Source organism: Epinephelus lanceolatus, chromosome 8 (genome assembly GCF_041903045.1).
Source record: "Epinephelus lanceolatus isolate andai-2023 chromosome 8, ASM4190304v1, whole genome shotgun sequence".
Taxonomy (NCBI): Eukaryota; Metazoa; Chordata; class Actinopteri; order Perciformes; family Serranidae; genus Epinephelus; species Epinephelus lanceolatus.
The window spans coordinates 35,017,660-35,043,759 of NC_135741.1; the positions used below are offsets into that span (position 1 = coordinate 35,017,660).

Below are 26,100 nucleotides of genomic sequence, written 5' to 3' on the forward strand. Positions count from 1 at the left end.
GAATATCAGCTGATAGCGATGTTCAGCTGATAGATCATTTATCCCTATTGATATCCCTTTTAAGTCCTTGAATGCTCTCAGTCTAGTCATTCTGGACTTTCTGGCATTCTGTTCTCTCAGAGGGCAGCAGTGTGAAGTTTCATTGCTATTATTCAGAGGCCCAAATTCACAGGTCAGAGTTCACCGTGGTTGAACTTCTCTCAAAGCATTTGTGTGGATTTGAAGTGAATTCAATAATCAAGCCTATTCATTGAAATGAGTTGATTTTCATGCAGAATTTTGCAGTTTTAAATGCTGATGTCACCAGGCCTTTAAGGGGTGGGGTGGGGGGAAATCAATACAGTATAGTATCGCGATATTTTTGTGTGGCAATGTCGTATCGTCACACAGTGCCAAGTATCGATTTTTATTATTTTTTATTTTATTGTATATTTTAGTTATTATAAAAAAAATATTAATGTTATAAATACAAATGAAACATTTGGTAGCCTACTAGAGTAATATGATCAGTTGCTTTTTTAGTCCACTGCATACATTTTGCTCCCAAAGAAAGAAAAAGACTGTGAGATGAACAGACTGAAAACTTTATCTTATTAGATAATACAGATGGTAACAAAGTTTTCTTTTGGGGACAAAAGTACTCAGGATATTGTAACATGTTTGAAAACACAATAATATTGTATCATGACTAAAGTATCGTGATAATATCATATCGTGGAGCCTCTGGTTATTCCCAGCCCTACCTTTTAACAGGATGACATTATGACCCAGAGTCGTTCTGTTAAGGTCCATAAATTCACATTTGCCACTATATGATTGGCTGTCAGATACTGACCTCAGTGATTATTGACTTCTTGTCAACACATTGACTGTAATACTTCACCTATGGGGTTTAAATATTCTGATGACTGCTGCACAAACCCTGCAATGTAGGACATAAACCAGGAAGCCATACTTGTTATTCTTTCTCTTTTTTTTCTCAGTAGAGCATATTGGAAGTAAGTGGCTCTATTTCTGCTTTTTCTTCTGATAAGAAACATCTGTGTACTGACATGCATATGGTTAAGTTCATGTCCTTAATGAGCAGCAGTGATTCTGACAATAGTGAGTGATAGAATTAGTCACAGCTAATCAACAGAAAGCCAACCATCCAACCAGCTTAACCATCTTTAATGATGTTTATGGAATGATCCTGATGGTCGTGATGCATTTTGTGGAGTTGCACTGTAAATGTTGGCATCCCTCTTACTGTTAAATAGTTGCTCAACGGGAAACGCTGATCTCATTCTATGTGAGATTTCTCCGGAAGGTTGGTATTGAACCTGAAAAGTGGCTTTAAATTACCCTGTTCTCTGGCTCACGGGAACTGACGGATAGATACTTTTATGCCAAACTGTTCCAAGCCTTTGTGAGTGGCTGCTCACTCACTGTTTTATTAGATGAGGAAAGGAGAGGAGAGGAGAGGGATACTGTTCAGTGCTGAACGGTATAATTTAGTAAAGGACCTTGGCCCGTAGGCAGGGTGTAGCAGAGAAAACCATGATTCTGTGTGTGTTTGCTCCAAATGCAGCAGCTGCAGCAGAAAGAGGAGGAAATCATTTAGATGGTTTGTTTGACCGGTTTGACCACGGCAGTTGAAAAATCTGCCTCATTTCTGCAATCCAGTTGGCAGTGAGCCGCAACAAAAACATGCGTGCTTATTAACATAAAGCCAAGATTATTGACATGAGCAACCTAGAACCCCTGTGGAAATTGTTTTTCTGCTGGATATGTTCATGTCCTCAGCAGGCCAGCACTGTAGTTATGTGCTGCACAAGCTATATATAATGAGCTATTTAGACTGGACTGAAAATGGCCTCTTGAATTGATTAGTGATGAGATTTAAACCTGGTTCACCACTTTCATTTTGGAAACACTGAACATCAGCAATACGGTGGCTTCTCTGCGAGTACAAAGAATTATTCATTTGCACAGGAAGCCAATACTGTTAGCTTTTTTTGGATTAAATCAAATGAACTATGCATATAAGCACAAAAGAAACTGCCACACACCCCCAGTGTTCTAGTACTCTTGATTGGTCTCAATACCACTTTTTGAAGGTCTCAATCTCATCTCAGACTTGCCCGTATTTTTAATTCTCGGTCTTGTCTTGGTCTTGGACAAAGAGGACTGTGGATTTAATTTCAAGACCGGTCAAGACCACAGCTGCAGGGGTATCTCTAAATAGTCTATGAAAAAAACGGAGAGTTAAATAAAGATGGTTAAGTAGATTTCAGCTCTATGGTGTTTCTTTGTATTTGCATGCTAATAGAAAACAAAGGAACATGTTCACCCATAAAATTCACCTCTGCAAGGCCTTCTGATTATCCTATCAAGACATCATGGTATGTAGGTACATAGATGACCGTAAATGAGATGCATAGAGAGGATTATTCATTTGGAAATGTGGATCTTTCAGATCAATTTTAGGAGTGACAGTTTGCTTGTTCCACATTATATCATGCAGTGTGGGACTCGGACAGCTTTGGTCTTGGTCTCAACTTGGTCTCAGCCCCTCAGATCTTTGACTTGTCTTGGTCTTGATACACACTGGTCTCGGTCATGACTTGAGCTGTTTACTCTAACAAACTCTGGACAACATGTGGTGAATTAGGTCCGGGCATTTTCCAGAGTTTCTCTTTCACACATGTAGGGCTGCCACGATTAGTCGACTAATCGATGACTAATCGACTATTAAAATAATCGGTGACTATTTTAGTAGTCGACTAATCGGTTTGAGTCATTTTTCATAGAAAAGTACTATAAAGGTACCCCAAAATACTCTTACTGCAGCTTCTTACGTTCAGATATTGGCAGCTTTACACACTCTCCCATGACAGTGAACTAAAACCCTTCGGCATGAGTAGGAAACAAGACATTAGATGACGTAATTTTGGGGTTTGGGCGAGACAGACTGACATTTTTCAACATTTTAACACATTTTTCGATGAAATGATTAGTCGACTAATCGAAGAAATAATTGACAGATTAGTCGACAATGAAAATAATCGTTAGTGGCAGCCCTACACACATGTAAAACACAACAGGAGATTGTTGGTGTCAGAAGTGTTCTCACCCTTTTTAAATACTCTGTTTGGTTTAGGTGAGGGGTGGTGCCTGGGTAGAGCATGCAGGAGGCACGACATTACGCAGATTACACTGTTGTCACGTAGATGGTTCGTAATTTGGTCATAAACAAATGAGTCTCTTGCCGATCCTTTAATTGGTCTGACATTTTTGACTTTAGCGCTTAGCAACAGAAGTATCTGAACCTTGTCATCTATCCAGTTAGACATTTTGGTTGCCGTCTCTGTGCAAATGACCCTCCTCCTTCACCCTCAGATGTTTGTTTTGTGTGAGCTGCATGATATAAATGTCATCAACACGCCCACAGGCTAACTGAATTCTCCGGGCAGTGACCTGCTCTGTACAGGGAATATGTACTGGGGAGCTGGCAGGGGTAAAGTCAGTTTAATGTCTGATTCTGACATTTTGCATTCTCACATAATGCCCCTTCCAGTAACGTCTAATAATTTCAGGTATGCAGTACATGTGTGAAATGGGCTTTGGGCTCGGTGTAGGTGGTCTTGACTAAAATACTTGAACCCTGCGCATGTCTGCCTATTTAATCAAATATTATTCAAATATATTGATTATTGCAACTTGATGAGCAGCCTTTTCTAGAAGGACAGCGGGTGTCGGACTGATTCAGCCCTTAAAGAAACCAAAATTAAAAAATGTTGTGTAGTGTGTAGCTACTTTTTCCTCATGTAAAGTAACTGATGAATAGCTTCTGGATTCAGATTTATTTATCAGTCATCAGCATTTGTTTTTCATGAATCACTTTTTAAAGCCACAAATCTCAGCGGGTGGTTTAGACATTGAGTAATGGCTAATGCATTGGTATAATCAACCGCTCCCTCACCTTCTAATGGAATATGCATTAGGTTCTTTTTTTGTTGCTACAAGACAGCAGACATCTTATTTCCTGTTTAATAATGACAGTAAGATAATAACGCTCAGTGTTTTGTTTAGATTTTCTGGATGTAACACAAGGAGTGGTCCAGCAGTCTGGGAAAGGGGGGGGGGGGGGGGGGTAACCAAACAGAGTACAGTGTGTCTGGCTGTAGAAGGGGAGTATAGCTTTTCGCAGTGGTTACACCACAGCTGACCACACAGTGAGAGAACAGGAGGAAATGACACAAACACAGTAACCAGATCTTTATAGTCCTCAATTTGCGACAGCTTGACTGTTCTGTCTTCTGTCAATTGTATCAAGTCATTCAGTTTCACGTTCAGACAAGTTCTTAATACTATTTAATATTTTTATTATACTGTATAATTCTACTTTATTTCATCACAGCTTCTTGTGTACTTCAGCACTACAGCGGACTAACACATATTACTACCTGTATGAAGGAAATGCAACCGATTTCAGGAACCCTCTGGAATGCAGTTAAAGGCAAGTGAAACCTTTTTGTCAAATTGTTTTCACTTCTTTAAGAATAAGTTTCAATAGCAGACTAAAATCATATTTCACTGTCTTTTCCATACAATGACATTTCAGATGTCACAGATATATACCATACAATAGTTATAATACCTATCCGAGTCCATCCCTGCATAGGCAAGAACATTTTTGTAGTTTTATTCCAAATCTCTTTTGTTTTTTTCCTGCTTATTTGTGATAGTGCTCCAAATCTGATTCATCTGACCTTCTTGAATGAACAAACAAAATGTCGTAAATTTTTTGTTTGAACTTGTTAAATTCAACCCCCAGAGTTTCAAGTCTCAGACAAAAATATGATAAATCTGGCAGTGTGAGTGAATGGTTTAACATGAAGTTAGATGCTAAAAAATGCTAAAGCAAAGCAGTCCATCAGCTACTCAAACAAGCCACTTTGCAACCCGCCTCCAGCCCAGCTCGTCCTTTTCATGTTATTTTTGGCTTACCAGTGTCATTTCTGTTTGTCATTGATGTTGGCTCTGTTACTGGGGGGTATTCTCCCTGCCTTAGGCTTTCCATGTAGGCACATGGAACGGCAGACTGGTGTGCTCTCTCTGCCTTATGGCTTTCCACGTAGGCACATGGAACGGCAGACTGGTGTGCTCTCTCCGCCTTATGGCTTTCCACGTAGGCACATGGAACGGCAGACTGGTGTGCTCTCTCTGCCTTATGGCTTTCCACGTAGGCACATGGAACGGCAGACTGGTGTGCTCTCTCCGCCTTAGGCTTTCCACAAAGGCACGCAGAAGGGCAGAGAGGTATCCTGTCTGCCTTATGCTTTCCATGTAGGCCTGTGGAAGAGGCTTTCTGTGTAGACCCGAGGAAAGGCAGAGAGGTCCCAGAACAGAGCCATACTGCCAAATATAGTATTGCAAATTAGGGATGCACCGAATATTCGGTAACCGAATATAGTTGCCCGAATATTGCAAAAAAACACACATTCGGTATTCGGTGGAATAAGTTAAAAGCAAGGCCGAATAATTAGCGGCGTGTTTTGATAACGCAATCAAACGGCATGCTGTGATGGGCGGAATAAAATGTCGGCAGTGTGATCCGTCCGTCACCGCATTTGCGACTAAAAATAGTTTTGAGGAAGCAAAATAGGCTTAAATCATTCAGCACGCTGTGCGAGCAGCCTACAGATTTCAACCACCAGCAGAAACAAAAGGCGAATCCCACCGGTTGTGGGTTGAACGGGGGTCACAGACACAGGGAGTAATGTATTCTTGTCAAATACGGCGGCCATCGGCTTACCGGCGGCAGAGAAGTCGGTTCCAATAATATCCTCTTCTTGGCGTCATGACTGCCCAGAAGTACCTGAACGGCTGAGCCAGCCGAACACAGGTATGTGACGTGTCAGAGGAGAAACGAGCCGTTCACATTACTCTTTCTGGCAGTAGCGGCCCACAAACCTCACTGCACCTTAGGGACTGTTCGTTACTTATGAAGGGACTTGTCAGGGGAGGAGGGTGGCTGGTTGATTCTTATTTTATTTATTTATTTTATTTTGATCCCCCCTATGTTCATCACTCATTGATGCTGTTTTTGAAGTATGAATAAGTCAATAAGTAATTTATTCCATTGAAATATCATTGATGTATTATAGAAAAGTAATTTATCTTTTTATAAATGACAAAAGGCACATCTGTCTCATTTTCACTGTGGTATTGTGATACTACTCAGAACCATGATATTTTCATTGGTATCGCACAGTGGGTCCCAATTTTGGTACCGTGACAACACTAATCTGGAGGGGGTTCATCTGCAAAAACTAATGAAAAACTAAACAATGATATTCGGTATTCGGTACTCGGTATACGGCCAAGCGTTTAATAATATTCGGCTTCAGCTTCGGCCACAAATTTTCATTTCGGTGCATCCCTATTGCAAATAGAAATAAAGTTTTCTTTGACCAAAGTGGACCTGACTGAATTAGTACAAAAAATTTCACTGCACTGAGAGCACCAAAATTACCAAATAGGGAAAACCCCAAATACCTTTTGCACTGTAACTGCACTATAGATCTATCAGTACTGGTGATAGCATTAGCTTTGCACTGATATGACAATGTACACAATGAATCTTTCCAAATACTGCAACAGCAGCAGCATCTGCAGTACACTTAGATGGAGGTGGTCAAGGGGATGGGGCACTGACAGAGATGAATGAGAGAATTTAATACAGAATGCAGGGTTGGGTACTGGTACCTGGAATTCTGTACTGTCACCCAATGGTACCTTTTTCTAGTTCTTTACTCTCCCTGTAGTTAAAAGCCAGAACTTCTCAATTCTCAACTTTTATTTTGTCCAGTGTGTTAAATGTTCTGAATAAACCTGTCTCTGCAACCTCCAGCCTATCACAGTCTGTCAACAGGTCATAGTATAAAAAGGCTGTTGGGTGTATCTCAAAGAAAGCATATGTAGATATATTTTGTGTTTGATCAGGGGTTTCCTCAGGTTAGACATGTTGCCCTGGTCAGCATATCATTTCCCATAACCAGTATTACAGCGAGCATTGTCTGTGTTGAGTTTTGAAAAGTGTAACCACACTTGGGACTTCTTTCTGCTCACCGTTGCCCTGAACCCTGATATGGACAAGCTGCAGGGGGAGACGTAGTGGGAATGTGAATCAGTACTTGGTAGTGCTACCATAATTCAGTCAGTACCATTGAAAGTACAGAGTTCAGAACCCAGCCCTCACAGAAGGTGATATTGGGTGCAACAGACGATGCTGCCTTGGACAGTGACCTGCATACAGACCCTGAGGCAGCTGTTAGAGTGAGAGAACTTTACTTGGAACTACTGAACTCTAAGCTATGAGCTGCTATGCCTAAAAAATTGTCAAACCATGATGCTGATATGTGAAGGGAATATTGTTTTTGTGTTAAATTATTTTAATTATTCATTTTTCATTCAGTTGATTTTGTTAACACATTAAAACCTCGAATTCATTCAGATTCATAACCTCAAACAAGTTTTTTTATGCCTTCGCACTGGCAATAGCTATAACTGGAAGTATTGTGTTTTTGGGTTGTTCATCCATCGCTCTGTTGTATACTTTCGTACAGCCATCCGTCCTATTCTCATGAATGTGATATCTCAAGAATGCCTAGAGGGAATTTCTTCAAATTTGGCACAAACATCCCCTTGGACTCAACGATGAAGTGATTAGATTTTGGTGGTCATGGGTCAAAGGTCTGATTCTTGTGAACATGATATCTCACAAATGCCTTTTGGGAATTTCTTCAAATTTGGAAGAAATGTTCACTTGGATTCAACAATGCACTGATTAGATTTTAGTGGTCAAAGGTCAAGGTCACTGTGACCTTGCATCAATCTCATTCTTGTGAACATGATATCTCAACAACACCTTGAGGGAATTTCTTTAAATCTGACATAAATGTCACTCGGACTGACAAAATGAACTGATCAGAATTTGGTGGTCAAAGGTCAAGGTCAGTGTGATGTCAAAAAACACGTTTTTGACCGTAACTTAAGAATTCTTACTCTAATTAACAAAACTTTACACAAATGTCTAATAAGATATAGTGATGAAGTCTTGACATTTTATATCCAAAAGGTCAAAGGTCACCTTCACTGTGATCATAATATCAATCATAATATTCTGCATAAAATACTATTTGGCCATTACTCAACGTCATATCTGAAGAGGAGACATTTGGGGACATTTGGTCTGATACTAAATTGGTGACACTAATCTTGAGTGTCCACCTTGAAACTGCTGGTTGCTTAGATCTTCTGTGCTGCCGGAGGGAAGATGTGTGTAAAGCATCCATGCTTTCACAGACACGGATGTAAACTGTAAGAGAATCTTGACTGGTGCACTGAGGCATACAACCGTGGGAAGGTAATTCTAGTTTTCCCTTATGGAGAAAAACTGTTTGTGAGTCATTCGACAGGTCTGGACCAGTCATAAATTTAGTTTGTACTAAGGAGAAAATGTGTGAATGTGTCATGTTCTCTTAAAGGAAAAGTTCAACATTTTGGGAAATACTTTGTTGGCAGTGGTTACGTACCACCCCTCAGCCACTTAGCTTAGCTTAGCATAGAGACTGGAAGCTTGGAAAACAACTAGCCTGGCTGTGTCCAAACTAAAGGTAACAAAATCCACCTGCCGGCACCTCTAAAGCGCACAACATGTTATTCTGCTCTTTGTTGGTATGAACATGTTGTTACCTTTGGACAGAGCCAGACGAGCTGTTTCTCCCAAGTTCATTGTCGATGAGGCATTTAGTTTACTGAACTTGACTACACAGCGGCCTCCGTTATAGACAGATGGTAGCTGCTCACTGTGCGTCCATCTCCAGGTGGCACCCCCCCCCCCCCACCTCCCCACCCCCTCTCTGTTGTTCTGGTTTTACACAAATGATACCTCCCACCAGGTTCAGCCCACAAGCTATGCACCGCATGCTTATTATTGTAATATCATGTTTTCACATGAAAGTGGGTGAATGCAATATGAGAAACAGACCAGAAGTTGTTGTTAGTGTGTGTGTGTGTGTGTGTGTGTGTGTGTGTGTGTGCGCAGTCCATTAGTTGAACAGTAGTCGGATCAAGTCTGCTTGTCCAGCTGCTGAATCACCCCCTAGCAGGCTCAAACGCACACACACAGGCACACACACACACTAGCACTGGCTTTCATTCCTGATCCTAAACAAACTTTAACCCTCGACTAACCAGATTGAGAATCACTTTACAAAAATGTTCTTACTCTGAATGTCTAACTGGTATTCACAAAGCAGGTTATCCTATACCCCCTCCACACACACACACACACACACACACACACACACACACACATATACCGTGGCCTTGAGGCTTTGTGTCCAATCTAAATGGCTCTTCCTCTCCCCCTCTTCCTACAGAGGCATATCTCGATAGTCCATGTCCGTCTGCCTCTCTCTCCTCCCTCTGTCCCTCCCTCCTGTCATTCTTTGCATCTTTTCTTCTTCCAGGGTCCACAGTTTGACCCCAGTTGCCCTTGACACATACATTTCTATAGCTTCAGCCAATCAATACAGACTCATGTGGCCCGGTGTCAGATGTTGGGTCCACTAATTGAAACCAATAACAACCCATGGTGAGGGAGAGTGAGCTTTTTTTTTTTTTTCTTTTTCTTTGCGTGCATGTGTGTGTTGGATTGATGAATGAGGAGGACGGAGGATCTGCCACATTCACATGGTGATCACCCGCTCATTCAGCTATTGTTGAGGCCTCGGTTTTTGCAAGATTAGCGAGAAAAATTGTGCCGCAATCATGTCAGCTGTATGACAGCAAGACGAATGCAGGGTGGGAATTACGGATTCCAAAAAAAAAAAAAAAAAAGAATATTCATAGCATTTTAGTTAAAGGATAAGGGTAGTGGCCATGTATTCCTACTGAAGATGTTCATCTTAAAAAACAGCTTTGCTACAGTATACAATTTCCTAAAACAGCAGGGCTCTCTGGTTTTTACATACATGTTTTAGACACATGTATTTGCGGAGTGGTTTGGATTTGTTTTTCTTTGTTTTTCTCTTTATTATCTGTTAAAGTCTACATTTCAGGTGTATACTAAATACAGTATGTAGAAAGACAGAATTAGAAAAGGTGCATCATATTAAAGTACAATAAAATTGACCCCAAATAAAGCTGTACAAAGTCCAAAGTGGAAATAGAATTCACAGTTTATATCATCATGCTGTTGGTTCAGTCAGTTTACCTCCTTAGGTGATGTTATATGCTATTATTATTCATGATTATACAAAGCACTTCAATAAATAATATAAGAGAACTCTTTCACCAAAAGGACTTTAACACATGTTGGTTGTGCTGCATTAGCCAGCTGCACTTGTAAGCGAGTACGTTGACAAAGGAGGATGCAAATGGGCGATAAAAAAGAAGCTCTTTTAGCTTTTAGCTTTTCTCTGTGTGACCAAGCAGGTGACAACAGCACGGTGCATCTGTTGCTCTGCCAAATGTGGAGAAAAAAAAAGCACAGGGCACGCTTTATAGTGTGGAGTATAAATTATTCACCCGGGCAGTGATGTCTGTTAGGATGTCTTCAGCATCAAGACTTCTGCAAACCAGTTTCACACTTTAATCTTGAATGAGAAGAAAATATTGTTGGCTTGGTTTTGTTGAGCTAAAAAAAAGGGGGGGTGGGCTGCTTTCAAAGCTACTGTAATTAATCCCAAGCATCAGTCAGACTATTCTCATTAATAATGCATTTCTAAGCAGCAGTCCTGACATAGGGAGTGGATTCAAGTCTTTATTCAAAGATTCAGCAACAATGCCAGGCAACCCTCGGAGCCAATCTGCTTCACCCCAGAGCCAGCAACCAAAAGACGTGTTTCACACTCAGCCATGTTTAGGGTTTGAAAGAACAATGAGGACAGGTTGCATGGAAATTAAAATACCTTTAGAGGCAAATATATTGCAGTACATATTGTGTTTTCATGGTGAAGCATAGACACACCAGAATCATAAGAACCAATGAAAAGGAAATTCAGTGATGAAGAGTTATAGAAAGGTAAATTTATTTCCTGAAATTGCTGTTACCTACATTATCAGTTTACCCAGTGCATACAAAACTACATTTGGCTGTTCAATACTAATACTCAACAATTTGTCCCTTTCTTTCCATATGGAGTTTGACAACTAACAGCTAACTGTACTAACGATGGATCAGAAATGTGCATCAACTTTTTTTCCAACACTAGATATTAAACAAAATCCAGAGACTGTATCATATTAGATTGATGAGAGCTGTAAATTTACCACTTCTACGCAGAAGGTGGAAGATAGCTGCCTCCGACTTAGTCAGACTCACCCTGGGTCTAAATCCGCAGTTGCCTGTACCGAAAAGCCGCGTGAAAGCAAGGAGCGTTACTCTGCAGCTACATCAAAGTACACTGCATACCAACTGTAAAAAAAACAAACAAAAAAACACTGCTCGACTGCAAGAATCTCCGTCAACTGAGCGTTGCCTGACCGATGATCCATATCTTTAAATTTTATGTCTTTTTTTTCAGGTTCAAGTTAACCTGCCATGGAAGATGAGATGAACATACGTTTAACATTGATAAGCCAGTTTTACAACCAGGACTTGAATCAAGCTTTCAAAGTTTATGTTACACTACATTTTTGAATAGAACTATACCCAGAGAAAGATAGGGATGTTACAAACTGAACAGTAAGAAGCTTTGCAGTAGGGACCTTTAGTGGTGGAAGAAGTTCTCAGTTCCAGTACTTTAGTAAAAGTAGCAATACACAATGTAAAAATACTCCATTACAAGTGAAAAGCTACATTCAAAATATTCAATATTATTAACAAAATGTACTTAAAGTATCAAAATTAAAAGTATGGTTCAACAGAAAATTGGCCCCCATGACTAAGACGATTTCAATATTAATTTTCCGTGTTATCGATAAACTCTCTAATTGTAAATGTTCATGCAAGTTGTTTTTGTCATGTTATAGCCGTGTTATGTTTATCTTTTAATAAAAAAATTACACTTTGTGCCCTCAATGTCAATTTTTTCAAGACAAAATTACATCGAATATCTGTATTTTTCAAGGTATTGTACTGACGTTGGAATTTCCAGTAGCATGAAAGCACCGTACTGATGCGTCAGTGCATAAGCAGCATTTTACTGTTGTTGCTGGTCAAGGAGGAGCTAGTTTGAAATATTTATTGTTAGTTAATTACCTCCAGTGGCTTCCAAACTAGGTTTCTGGCTCCCTTCAAAGGGTGATGGATCTGGGAGGTCCTGAGAGGATTAGTGGGGTAGGAAAGAAAGAAAATAGGTTTGCCTGCACACATTTGTATTTATATTTTAATGCTTTTTTCTGTGAAAAAATGGAGAGCTGCACCTCTATGGGTCTCGGACAATTATTCAGATTATCATGGTGGCACTGCTAACAACTCAAAGACATCTGATCCGTGACAAGGGGCCGAAAGTAGACACTGTTTTTTTTTTCAAGACAGTCACAAGCCACAAAGGTGGTGAACCACTGGTTTATCTTTAATATATAGATGTATTTTATTTTATAAGCTTTTATGTAGTAAGCTTCGTGTTCACCACTGGGGATCTTAACTTTAACCTTATCTTGATATCCAAGTTAACTTGACTTGTTTTAACCCGTTTCATGGCCACACTGTATGACAATGAAAGCTGTGCCTTGAGCTGCTGTGTCCACAGTCTCTACAAAGAGGCTGTTGCTATGATGAGCAAGCGTGATGACAAAAGCATCTAAAATAGACTTCTAAAATATTTACAGATTGCAGATGTCACTGGGAGGGCAGTGGTTTATGTGTATGTGCGAGTGTGTGTACCTAAGAATTATGTTCCAGTCCGTGTGGATCGGTTTGAGATTCTGTTTGTCTTTCGCTGGTCTGAGCACAGCCAAAACCATGTGGGCAGGCAGCAGGGTCTCTGTAGAGCTGTAGCGGTTTGGCTTTGATCAGGCTGTTTGCTTCCACAGCGGCCTCTCTTAGGTTTAGATACAGTGAACCGAATCTGGCTTTTTATGCGGCCTTTTGTTCAGCCGGGTTTTTGTTTCTCTTTGGTCAATTTTGATGTTTTTTTCTGTCCGTTTCTGTTCTCGCTGTTGTTCCATTTCGCTTCCCCTCTCTCCCTTTTTCTCTCTCATTATCACACACAAACACACACACATACACACACACACACACACACACACACACACACACTCACACACACACACTCCTTTGTATTTCTTGCCCCCTCGGTCCTTGTTTTTTTTTTTTTTTTTACCCACTTCTCCCTTGGTTAAACCCTCTAGTTTGATCAATCATTGATGATCCCAGGTGTCCTGAGACCTCAGGGGAAATCGTGATTGGCTGCATCCCCACACCCACCCCACCACACACACATACACACCTTCTGCGCCCCCCCACAGCCCCTCCTTGCTTTTCAAGATCAGAGTTAAACCTATGGTTACCCTCTCCCCAGTCTCCAATTTTTTTTGCTGTTTCTTATCTCTCTCTCGCCTCTGTCTCCCTACTGGACATAGGAGAGCCGGCTTCAATTAAAGAAGCAGTGGGGTTCCTTAAGCCATTAGCCATATTAGTGTTGGGTCCATGCCCGTGCCCCTTCTCGAACAAAGACCTCTCGATGCTTCGTGGAGCCGTCCGGTTGGCATTTGTCTAGAATTACCGATTCACAGCCTCACGCCCTCTTGAAGACGCAGTCGGCGGTAGCAGCATGGTCGTCTTATAATGCAGCACATTGTCTATGGTTAATTTAATTTAACAGGACTTGAGATGAATATTACTACAGCTAATTCCCACAACACACCAATGACATTGTTGGTTATTGATTGCAAAAGATGACAACTGACTGAAAAGATGGAGTTCATGTGATTAATGACATCTAGAATCCTCTCCCAGCCTTCCTGAGGGGTTTTATCGTATGCTTAACCTTTGGCAATGATTCCTTTGTCCCCAGATCACAATCACACACCTCAGACCTTCAACACAGCCAGGCTCCACTCATCAATCATCTTTGATTTTCTGCCAGAGATTCAGATACTGCGGTAATGTCTGCGAGCAGGGATACTGTGGGTGTGTGCGTTCATTGCGCGTACATCCGGCGCTCACGTGCGTGTTCCTGAGCAAAATGGAGAGAGCACAGTCTATTAAGCGTTTGACAATTGAAGACCTCCCACTCTAAAAGACCTGCTCAGATTGTCCTCTCTCCCAATCTCAGGAAGCTGAAGGGTGGGAGATGAGGGGGACAAAGGCGTGTCTCTGGGGGGCGTCCATTTTCTTTCTAATGAAGCTGTCCGTCACACGGCTTGTTGACAGAAGGCCAGGATATCACTCCCACCTGCCTGCACTCCAAAACCACCAGTTTGGGAGCTAAATGAGCTGAGGTCATTTTGAATCTGAAAAAGGAAGAGGAAATAGGAGATGATCAAAATATTATGATTGGAGCATCTAACAGTCCTCATTTAGTCTGTGCAGCACACGAACTGTGGGGGCAACTACATCCTGCTACAAGCTTTATATTGAATAGTTGAAGTTAGTTTTTTTTACTAGTAATATGTCACATCAACTATCAAATGAACATTTGACTTGAATTGATGCTGGGTTTTTTTTGTTTTTTTTTTTACTGTTTTCTAGTAAAGTTTACAAGATCTGCTTTATGTTTTATGAATAGATGATCAAAGTACATATGCTGTATGAGTAATTAATGAAATTTGTCATTGACATGAAGGTCTGAGAATTAAAATTTTGTGAGTCACGTGAATAGGGCTTGGCAAAATCATTATTATACGGACATTGTGATATGATACTAAATATAGTTTTTGGATATCATCCTGTAAGTGTTTGTCTTCCTGGTTTCAAATGCCACACTACAGTAAAGTGGTGTAATTTTCTGAACTTACCGGACTGTTGTAGCTGTTCAGTTATTCGCCTTTACCCACTTTTGAGGCTTTTACATTTAAGACCTGGGCCTGGATCTGAGTACACTCGACCCTGAAGTCCAGCTTGTTTGATTAGTGTGAACGGTGTGTACCACACCTGGGCTCGGTATGCCAATCTGTCTCCAAGTCCACTTGAAAAGGTGGTCTTGAGTATGGTTCATGTATACTCCAGTAGAGTCTGCATCAAATGTGAACACCAACTGTACACAAACCGGTGTATCTACTTGAAGCCAACTTTGAGGCTGGCCCTGGAGCCCCAAGTTGCCGTCGGGTAGGGCTGGATGATTAATCGAATTTTAATCATGATTTCGATTTTGGCTTCTCACGATCATAAAAACATTATAATCAAAGAAAAACGATTAATGCGCCGCACGGCGCGGCGTGTATGTAAGTGAATGCACCTGTGTTATATGCAGCAGCAGCAAGCGTGTGACGTGTGTGGATCAATAATATGTGGAGCGAGCGATTGAGAACATGCAGAAAGGCAGCCTTTGGTTGAGAAGAAAGGTAAGACAACTTCAGTCATCTGTCATTGTCACGCTGTCGTGTCTGCCCCCAAGGCAACAAGAGTGAAAAAAAAAGTCCAAAAAAGTTAATAACTTACAAATTATGGCGAAAAGGTAGTTTCTTGCAACCCTAGAATTAAGATAAAAATATTCACAAACGAAAAAACACTTCTGGTTGCTGATAAGTAGTGTTTAACTTTTGATTTAACACTAAAAATTAAAACCCTCGGTGCACACTGCAGCGCAAGCAGACAGATGCGCGACTCAGCAGCATGTGTCACTGACACCAGACCGGTGGAAAATATCATCATCAGCATATTATTTTACATCAATAAAACCAAAACACTGAAATGGACTCGTATTTGACAGGACTACAAGGTATTTTTAACCAGTTATGAAACAGTCTCAATTTGATACTGTTGCCTTTAAATCAGATAGTAGCACAGCTCGTCACATATAGACCCAGATACGGCTTTGCTGCCGCCTTTGACATGCAGTCGCAGCTCTGACGGGAAACAAAGAGCTCTGCACCTGACAACAGCGGCTCCTCCTGTTTGATTTTTCTCCATATTGCCCAGGCTGATTTAAAAGAGTACTGGATACTTTTTTAGTGTTTTATAGAGTTTTATAGCCATGCTTGCAATGCAGCTGTAGGGATGGCAATGTTGGTTGGTCAATCTGTTGGTTGATACACCACTTTTGCCCAGACTAAAATATCTTTATATTAGATGGATTGTAATGAAATGTTGTAGAGACAGTCATTCATAAAGACTGAAACTAGAACAACTTTAAAGATGAATTGCTTATCAAAATAGTAGATTATTTTCCCGTCGATCATCTTATAGATTAATCACCTAATTATTTCAGCTCAACTGCTAACACACTAAACTAACAGTGAACATTGTAAACATCATACCTGCCAACATCAACATATTGACATTGTGATTGTGAGCATGTTTGCACGCTCATATTAACATTTAGCTCAAAGCACTCCTGAGCTCTGCACAGCTTGAGAGACTGTTAATTATATTGGACTTTATTTTGTATTGTTCGGTAGTGTGTGTACTGCTTTCTGGATCTGTTTTCTATTAGCTGGTGGTGACACAATAACAGTCTTTATCTCTTGTTCAGGTAAATCACTGTTATATTGCTATGACCATTTCTGTCCTTTTAAATATTGTTGGCATTTAGATATCAGCGAAGTTCCACTCCACGCAGATGTTCCTTGATCAACACAGCTCAATTGATTACACAGATTTCTTTCTACTTAGATAGCTGCTTCCAGCTGGCCCCTGTTAACGTCTATGGAAGCTATAAGTTTAAAGCTGTTTAATCAGCCTTTTCTACTTTATGTAAGGACCACACTGGGACCAGGAAGTACCCGCCAGTAGCTGCCCAATGAGCGAAAACCCTGTAGGACTGTAGAGTGCGATCTGGAATGAAATGTGAATTAGGAACGCCTGTCACTGGTCCCTTTTTAGGGATTCAGTGGGATTATGTCTGCATGGGTGCCCTGGCTGCAGATGAAACACGTCTGGGATGAAAGTAGGCAGTCTTTGCATGCATGCACACCGAGTTGACCAGCCGCGCCAGTGAGGTATTAAGGCCAAGCGTTGTTGTATTGTTTTTTCTTGTGGTTTAACAGTCAGGTAGCCCTCGGCAACCAAGGAGTAGAAACAAGTACTGACAGAAACAGACAGTGCTTTTAGAAATGCCTCACTGCCACAGAGAGATGCTAAACCAACAGCACAATTTCAATTACAAAAGACTCACCGTCACGTTTTATATTCATCTTAATGCATCGTAACAAAAATCTTATTAGAACCTTATTCCAAGGCTGACCCACATACACAGACACCTTAAAGGCTGCAGACGCCCACATTGATAGCCTATTTGATTTTTCCCCAGACAGATAGAACAGTCAGTGTATTAGTAGAGCTGACCTTATAACAGCTCCTTAATCAGGCTGCCAATAGGGTAGCAAGTCACCATTCCCAACTGACTGCACCAGTCATCACTACTTAAATATGCACAATAAGAAATAAACTTGTATCTCAATTTCCCATGGAGTCTATTACAATTTAAACATTTATCTGCAGGCTACAACTCTAATATATTTCAACAGACCAAAAAACTTTGCCAGTAATGAAACAGTTGCTCATCATACATTAAAATATAGACAGTAGCTGCAGTATCATTATTGTTAATATAAATGAGGAGAATTCAAATTTTAGTTTGGCTTTAAAGAGACACATGGTAAGGTCTAACCTCTGGAGTACATTTTACTACTTAAAGCTACATGGAACTTGTGATTTTGTGTTGATTTTGGCGGCCCCTATGGACAAAAGTAGTAGTGTTTTCTGGAATGAAGACTGCATTTCCCATGAGCACCACCACCTCGTGTTGTAAAGATCTTGATCTGGCTAGTGTGGCTTTGTAATATGATGATGGTCAAACAAAGTCAACTTTGTTTTAGAACCATTCTTCAGAGTTGGGTACTGAACTTGGTACCTGAATTATGTCAGTACTAAAATGAGGACCAGTTCACGTTAAATCCATTGGAGCCAAATGTTAGTGTTTAAAAGAGCCCCTCTGGGTGAAAAAGCTGTGTTTAGACAAGAGGCAGAAGCGCTGCAAAGTGCCCTGAAGCCTTGAGGCTAGGGTTGCAACGGTATGAGATTTTCATGGTATGATAACCATCTCAGAAATATATAGTGGTTTCATGGTATCATGGTATTATAGAAATAATGTGTTTGTCAGTCAGAATGACCCTTGGTTATTTTTGGTTTAACAAATGTTTTGTAGCTATAATTGAAACTTGATTTTCCATCCAGTTGCATTGTTTTTTTCAATATCGTAGATTAGCAAATGTACATGCTATGAGAACTGTCAACTTTTATCTCATGGTATACCTTAAAACCGGTGTATCTACTTGAAGCCAACTTTGAGGCTGGCCCTGGAGCCCCAAGTTGCCGTCGGGTAGGGCTGGACGATTAATCGAATTTTAATCATGATTTCGATTTTGGCTTCTCACGATCATAAAAACATTATAATCGAAGAAAAACGATTAATGCGCCGCACGGCGCGGCGTGTATGTAAGTGAATGCACCTGTGTTATGTGCAGCAGCAGCAAGCGTGTGACGTGTGTGGATCAATAATATGTGGAGCGAGCGATTGAGAACATGCAGAAAGGCAGCCTTTGGTTGAGAAGAAAGGTAGGACAACTTCAGTCATCTGTCATTGTCACGCTGTCGTGTCTGCCCCCCAAGGCAACAAGAGTGAAAAAAAAAGTCCAAAAAAGTTAATAACTTACAAATTATGGCGAAAAGGTAGTTTCTTGCAACCCTAGAATTAAGATAAAAATATTCACAAATGAAAAAACACTTCTGGTTGCTGATAAGTAGTGTTTAACTTTTGATTTAACACTAAAAATTAAAACCCTCGGTGCACACTGCAGCGCAAGCAGACAGATGTGCGACTCAGCAGCATGTGTCACTGACACCAGACCGGTGGAAAATGTCATCATCAGCATATTATTTTACATCAATAAAATCTATTTTATCATTATTTTGAGTCACATTGTTGAAAGAATTTAGCTGTCTGTGTTCAAGCAGGATAATAGGTCTCCATTCATTGCACGTCGGGCTTTCTATTTCCTTGTCGGAGATGGTGTTGCGTTCAAGGTCCCCCCCCAAAACGGGAGAAAAAAAAAAAAGGCCGAATATTCGATTTTTTTTTTTTTTTTTTTCCACAATCGAATCCTGTGCTATCGAACTTTGGTCAGCCCTAGTATTTATTTTTATTTATTGTTTTTATTGCTATTATTATTTTAATTTCCTATTATTATTATTATTTTATTTTTTTTTTTTACTTGTTTACTTGTTACTAATTTATTTCTGGCTGTTCTTTTAAGTTATAATTAAAGTTGAGTTTTGGTGGAGTTTTGAAATCAGTGAATAATCGTGTTTATTAATCGTGATTTCAACATCAATCAAAATAATCATGATTATTATTTTTGCCATAATCGTCCAGCCCTACCGTCGGGTTCAACTTCAGATAGGAGGTGGAAGCGTCTCGAAGCCAGGAAGCCGGTAATGGAGCTTTGAGGCCCCTTGTTGACTTACCAGTGAACCAAAACTATTGTTGCAGCACCAATCTGCTGTGATAGTTGTGTCTGGTCCATATTTTCTGTATTGTTTATGTAATAGCCTAGTATCACTGCTGGTCGAGCAGATGCACACACATGCAGTGTGCACCTGTATAACCAGACAGACAGAGGATTAGCTCTGTGTTTGATTAAAAAAGAGCAGAGGAGCAGAATTGTGTTTTACTGTACTACGTCTACTCCACAGCTTATTCAAAATTTCTGTTATTACAAAAAAGTAAACCACAGAAAAAGGTACCACTGAGTACCAGGGCAAAGTGCAGGTACCACAACCATTCACAAACCTAGGTCACATCGAAATCTAAAACTAAAAGATTCAGTTGATCGGTTATAGTAATTTTGCTGAAAAAGCTAAAGTTTTCAAAACTCCCTAATGTTATGTCTTCATAATAGGCCATCAGCAAGATAGAGCTTGTTAACAAGACCGACACAAAATGTTACATAGCTTTACATTCCTGTCAGGAAAAAAAAGGGCCAGTTCAGCATTGGTTTTGATTTTTTTCAACTCCCGCAATTCTCTCCATCTGTTGAAACAACTGACGAAGGCTGACTTGTGTTTTTGCCCCTGCTCACTGTCCCGTCTTACTTTTGTTTTGTTATTCTGTTAGTTCTTCTCTTTTTCTCTTTGCTGATCCTGCCTCAGTATCATTCATAACCACAAAATATAATATCAAATGTAAAAATCTCTAAAAGAAAAAAAAAAAAAAAAAAAAAAATCTTCTCATGCTTCCTTTTAACTTACTACTCACTGCGAAACTTTGTCTGGGAAAATGTAAACATTTGTGCCATAAATCATTTAGTCTGATTTCAGGATGGGGATGAATCAGACCCAGGAACAGGCATTAAGAATAATTGTGTAGAAATAGTCAGTCTTCTTGTTGATGGTCTGGTATGCTTATGTAGCTTACATAGAGGCATTAGCGTGAAGCTGAGCCTGCTTTGTATCCAGTTTAAAACTCCTTGTAGCTGCTTTAAATAATGATGTAATGATATAATGCTGCAGCGTTTATCACAACCAGGCATGCGGGGACAACAGCCGCACAGAATCCCTGACTAAACATTTAGAAAATGCATGGCATCCAGATAGGCGCCTGAGATACCAGGCACGATGGACAGAGGGGGAGAGAAGGAGAGACAGGCGAGAGGATTTGTGGAGAAGGGTGAGACAGAAGGGGACGACTGCCTCCACTTAGCATGCTATGAGTCAAAGGTTCGCCAGGGGTCATGAGCTGCAAACTCAGTCATGAATAAAACAAATCATGTTCTCCGATTCTTGTTCCAAACTCAAACATTCAGCAATAAGTTCCTCTGGGAATACGTGGGGCTTTTTTTAAGGCTTATTCCAGGGCCTTGAGAAGGCATACCACATGTTTCATAACCATGAAACTTATTAAAGTGGAGGATGGGCAGAAAGCAGACCAGATTTTCTACCCCCAGTCCAAGAATATTAGCAATAATACTCTGGTTCACTATCGTCGGTCTTGGGGCAGGACATGGCATTTTTTTTTCCATCATGGACTGTGTAATTCAATAATAGAGCAGAAAATCAAGTTTGATGTTTCGCAGAGCTCTATGAATTACAAAATGTGCTCTCTCTCTCTCAAAAAAAAAAAAAAAAAAATGCTAAGAAGCATCTCTGGCTGTAACAAGGGACAGAGGAGAGCACAAGTGTTGTTAGACCACAGACAGTGTGACAAGCTGATTAAAATGCCCACAGACTGGGAGAGCTAGACCTCCACTCTCTATTCACTCGACCCAGGCACGTCGTCACGACAACGAAGGACGACAAAGGCCTTTCTTAGGCTATTGAGTGCTGTGAAAGAAGAGGCGGCCGTGTGTGTGCGTGTGTCTGTGTGTGTGTGTGTGTGTGCGTGTCTGTGACTTGGAGTGGAGATGTGGCTGTACAAGCCGTAGGTGGTAATGTATGCAGACCATCCACAAACAAATGAATACACATGCACGTCCCACTGCCACCTCCTTAGCATTCTGCCACACAATGACCATACCAGCGTCCTCGATGACGTGATGCTTCATCCGAGCATATGGCCACGCTAAATTCAAACCCCTAACTAGCCACGGACAAGCTTTTTGAGCTTGCTTTGTCTTTTTTGGAGACAGAATGCAAATGCCTTTGTCTGTTCATTTTTCCAGTCTTTTTTTTTTCCATCTTTGCTCTGGTAATAGCTCTGGAAATCAGGATAGATTCAATGTATTTGATAACAGCTTTAAACCTCAATCACTATCTGAAATGTTACCCTAAATCAGGGCAATATCTCCATTTTATGAGTACAGTAAACATTTTTTTCTTCTACATTAGAAGTTAAGTAATGGCTCCACACAGTAGGTAAGGAATGGCAAGACTACTGTACATTACTTCAGGTCAGGTCGGGTTTGGGTTGCTTGATATTCAGGCTTGCTTTAATTTAAAGGAAAAGTTCGTCATTTTGGGGAATATGTTTATTTGCCTTCCTGCCCAGTTAGATAAAAAGATCAGCTTAGCTTAGCCTAGCATAAAGCTTGGAAACTGGGGGAGACGGCTAACCTGGTTCTTTCCAAAGTTAACAAAATGTGTATACAGCACCTTAAGAGTGTTTTAATTCATTTATATTTTATTCATTTAATTTGTGCAATAACCAAGTGTAATGTCAGTTGTAAAAATGAGGCGCCATATGTCATACGTTGGACTGTGTCTTTGCTGGGTGCTTTGACGTCCAGGAAGTCATTGCACTCTGCAAAGTTCTCTTAAAATGTTATCCCCAAAGATGTTATTTCTTTTGACTTTGACTGTTGCTTAAATATTTAAAGGGACAGTTCGCCTCAAAAACAAAAACAGACATTTTTCGTCTTGTCTGTAGCGCTAGTAATCAGTCTAGATTGGGTTGATGTGAGTCATCAGCCATGGAGATGTGCATGGACAAGAGGCTCATGTTTATGACAGCGTGAGATAAACTTAACGCTGTCACATTAACTACTTAGTGGTGCTAAGTAAGCTAGGAGTAGATGCACACTTCTGTCTGCATTGTGATATGGTCAGTGGGTGTAATTCCATAGAAAAAAAACAGTTCCTTTGAAACTGCTCACAACAAAGTCTGTGGATTATTTTGAGTAACCGGGTTGTTTTTACTGGAAAAAGACATTGCTGTTGACAGACATCTCTACAGCTGATATCTCGGCAACACTCAGCAACAAACACCAGAACAATCTAGACTGATAAACAGCACTACAGTAAAGAGGGAAAGTATACCTTTATGATTTTGAGGAGAACTGTTCCTGTTATGTTATAGTGAAAAAAAAGATTTCAAGCCAATTTGTTAGGGGCTTTTAAAGTCCGTCAGCCAAACTCTGCAGCCATAGAACAGCATGTGGGTATATCAATAATTTATCACATAACCCAGTTGAGCGTTTGTAGTAAAACAGCTTCAGTCAATAGATAAGCCTGCCACAGCCACCTTTTGATTCAGTCAGTCCATTTATTAACACAGGAAACTGGACTATAACTGCACAACGGAGTCTGTGGACAGAATTTCTTTTTAAAGGATTTTCCCATCCTCTCCAAATAATTAGGTACATCCACTTCCACATATGCTTTATATTTAAGGAAACTCTGCATCCCTGAATTCCTTTAGTACAGGTTATATACGTTAACCTAAAAAAGCAGCGCCCTGTAAGGAAACATACAGGAGGCTACTGTCCTTTCAGATACTTTGTAAAAGTGCAAGTTTTTTATGATCTGTTATGTTTTTGCTTTGTCATCCAATTCTGCCTTTTTCTCACGTTGTCATTCGGTGGGGCCGACTGGCTGACTCTCCTCTGGGAGGCCACAGAGCTGAGGTCTGTAATTGTGGCAGGATTTGTTGGCTGCTGCCTGCGCTGCACCGCTGTGCTCCAACTCTGTCAGTAGAGGCTCTTTCTAAGGATCTGACCACTGGCCACTTAACGCACTCTGTCTTACACACACACACACACACACACACATAAAGGAAGCACCCAAACCAGCACCCGCTCAACAAAATCAAATTTATTTCTCACTATTATTATCATCTTTTTATTATATGGTACTAATTTAAGTCTGGAGGTAGGTTAGGCTGTGAGGACCATGTATTCCCATCAAACTATATTCAAACATGCACTTTTAGATTTATAACAGACATGCTTATTAAGTCACCATATTTTACTGCACTCCAGGGCCACTTGGGTCCCACGGCCGTTTGCCTGTCCCTGGTTAAAAAAGTTAAATTGGGCCTCAGCTGCTATTGTCAATCATTCTCTTTTTCTCTCCTTCTCTCCCTCTCTCTCCGTCTACCGTCTGCTTCCTCGCTCTTTGATCCTCGAGCCTGTTGAATGTTGAACTGAAGAATTACAGCACCATCAGTTCCAGTTTGTCATATTTCCGTGACAGCACTAGTCTTCTCTCTCTCTCCCAACTCGTCAAGGTCAGCGGGTCAAAGAATTTTCTGTCATGTGCTCAGAAAAGCCAGTCGCACCTTAGGATGAAAACTTCTGTCTGCTGTCCTCTTAATTAACCATTGACATAAAGTTAACAATGTAGATATTAATTTTCATGTAGCAAAAAAAAGAGTATAAAATAAATGATCAGATGAATCATTGTAGCAGGAAATGTTGCTCTTTCACTGAGGACAGAGATGACACAGCCCATCTTCCACAGGCAGACCCGGCTGTGTCTGCCAGTCTCTATGTTCAGGCTGTGATCACTGAGTCTGTACATAGTCAGTATCTTTATCGGTTTTTCATCGGTCACAGTGGTCAGATAGTTTGCCATTGTGTACTGTCTATTTAGGGCCAAATAGCTTTGAAGTTTGTTTGGGGTTTTGTGGTAGATGTCCAATAGCTGCTATAGATTTCTTTTTCTTTAGCTATAATTTGGTTGTGCGGATTGTGTGAGGGGTGTCCTGAGGCCTTGTGCTGTTAGAGAAGGTGAGCCTCAGGTCATGTTATTTCAAAAAGCCCTCTTGCAAAGGTTCCTCTACATAATGAAAGTTTTCCTGATGACATTTCTGACCTTTAATTATTTATTGTTAAACAGTGTGGGACTGGTGTTTTGAATGATGATCGTGTACAGCATATAAAGATTATCACTGATAGATAACAGCACATTAAAGTCAATTGCTCGTACAGTGAATCGCAGGTTGCGCGTGTCAGGCTGTACCAAGCAGCTCAGTTTAACACCTGCTTTTCCCAGGGAGAGCGTTACTGTCTCCAGGGTGAAAAGATCCTGTCATAAACCAGGCTGAGCGAATGTGTGTGTGTGCGCACATGAAAAAGTGTGTTATGTAGATGTGTGTGTAGACTCTCTCTCCAAGGGAAGTGGCTTTTATCCTGTGTCCGTTCAGTGCAGCCACTCGGTCGAAGAGCTGTGAAAGAGACACTATTCCCTCCAGCAGCAGACAGAGAGCCCCTTCAGCGCACCGGAGGGACCGAGAGAGAGAGACCCTCTGTGTCTGCATGTGAACTGAGGGGAGAGAGATGGCCATTGACCCCAAAGAAGGCGACGGAAATGGAAAGGGGCCAAGCATGTGTACATCTGCCTCTCATAATATTAGCGCTTTCACTGATCTAACCATCTAAGTAGGGACGCACAACCAGCTACTGCACTGTATGTGGATGGACTCACTGGGTGTAAAAGTGGATTGGAAGTGACGTGAAGGGTGTGATCGCACCTTCAGTCTGTTGTGTTTGGTCTCAACCAGAGTGGAAAAGTGGACTTGGTTACACATGCAGTTTGTCTGTTTAGGTTCACACCAGCTGTAACTTGTTTATTGGAGTTTCGGTCACCTGTCTTCGCATCAGGCTAGAGATGTCATTGGCAGGAAGGGGTCCTGATAGGCTTGTCTCTTCTCTTCATTGGTTCCCACAACACACATAGGCGGCCTTACCTATGTTTCAACCGTTTCAGTTGAAACGGGCCCCGGCCACCAGGGGGCCCCCGACTGACTGACAACAAAATAAATGCCGCAAGGAAGACACAATAATAAATCACTGCCCGCCATCACCTAACTAGCTAGCTAACATCCCTAACGTTACAAAATGAAACGCACATACCAGAGTGGTGCTGAAAAGCGAAAACTATCAGACATCAAAAGGAAAGCTGTGAGTAGTCTTCCAAAAGTGACCTCTTTCTTTGGTCCTGCATCTATAACAGCTGCACCGACTACAGCAGCGGCTGCAACCCACTCACATAACGCCAGCCAAACAACAAATACGGGAGAAGGTGAAAATAAAGACCTTTCTACTGAAACAGCTGGTGATAATGATGACCATACATTATCGTTTGAAGCACCACATGATGATAGTCCCACAACTGAGACAGGTGAGGGAGATGCCACCACCAGCACTGCAGCCAGGGAGAAAGTCCCACTGCCATTCACAGAGACAGACCCGGCATATTGGCCAGAGCATATTACCAGTGACCAA

At 40.9% G+C, this 26,100-nt stretch overlaps 1 protein-coding gene across 3 annotated transcripts in view; it reads left to right on the forward strand.

Annotated features, from left to right (window-relative positions):
• plxnb1a (plexin b1a) overlaps positions 1-26,100 on the forward strand; it is an 85,867-nt gene that overhangs the window by 10,567 nt on the left and 49,200 nt on the right. The gene's annotated exons all lie outside the window — the stretch shown is intronic.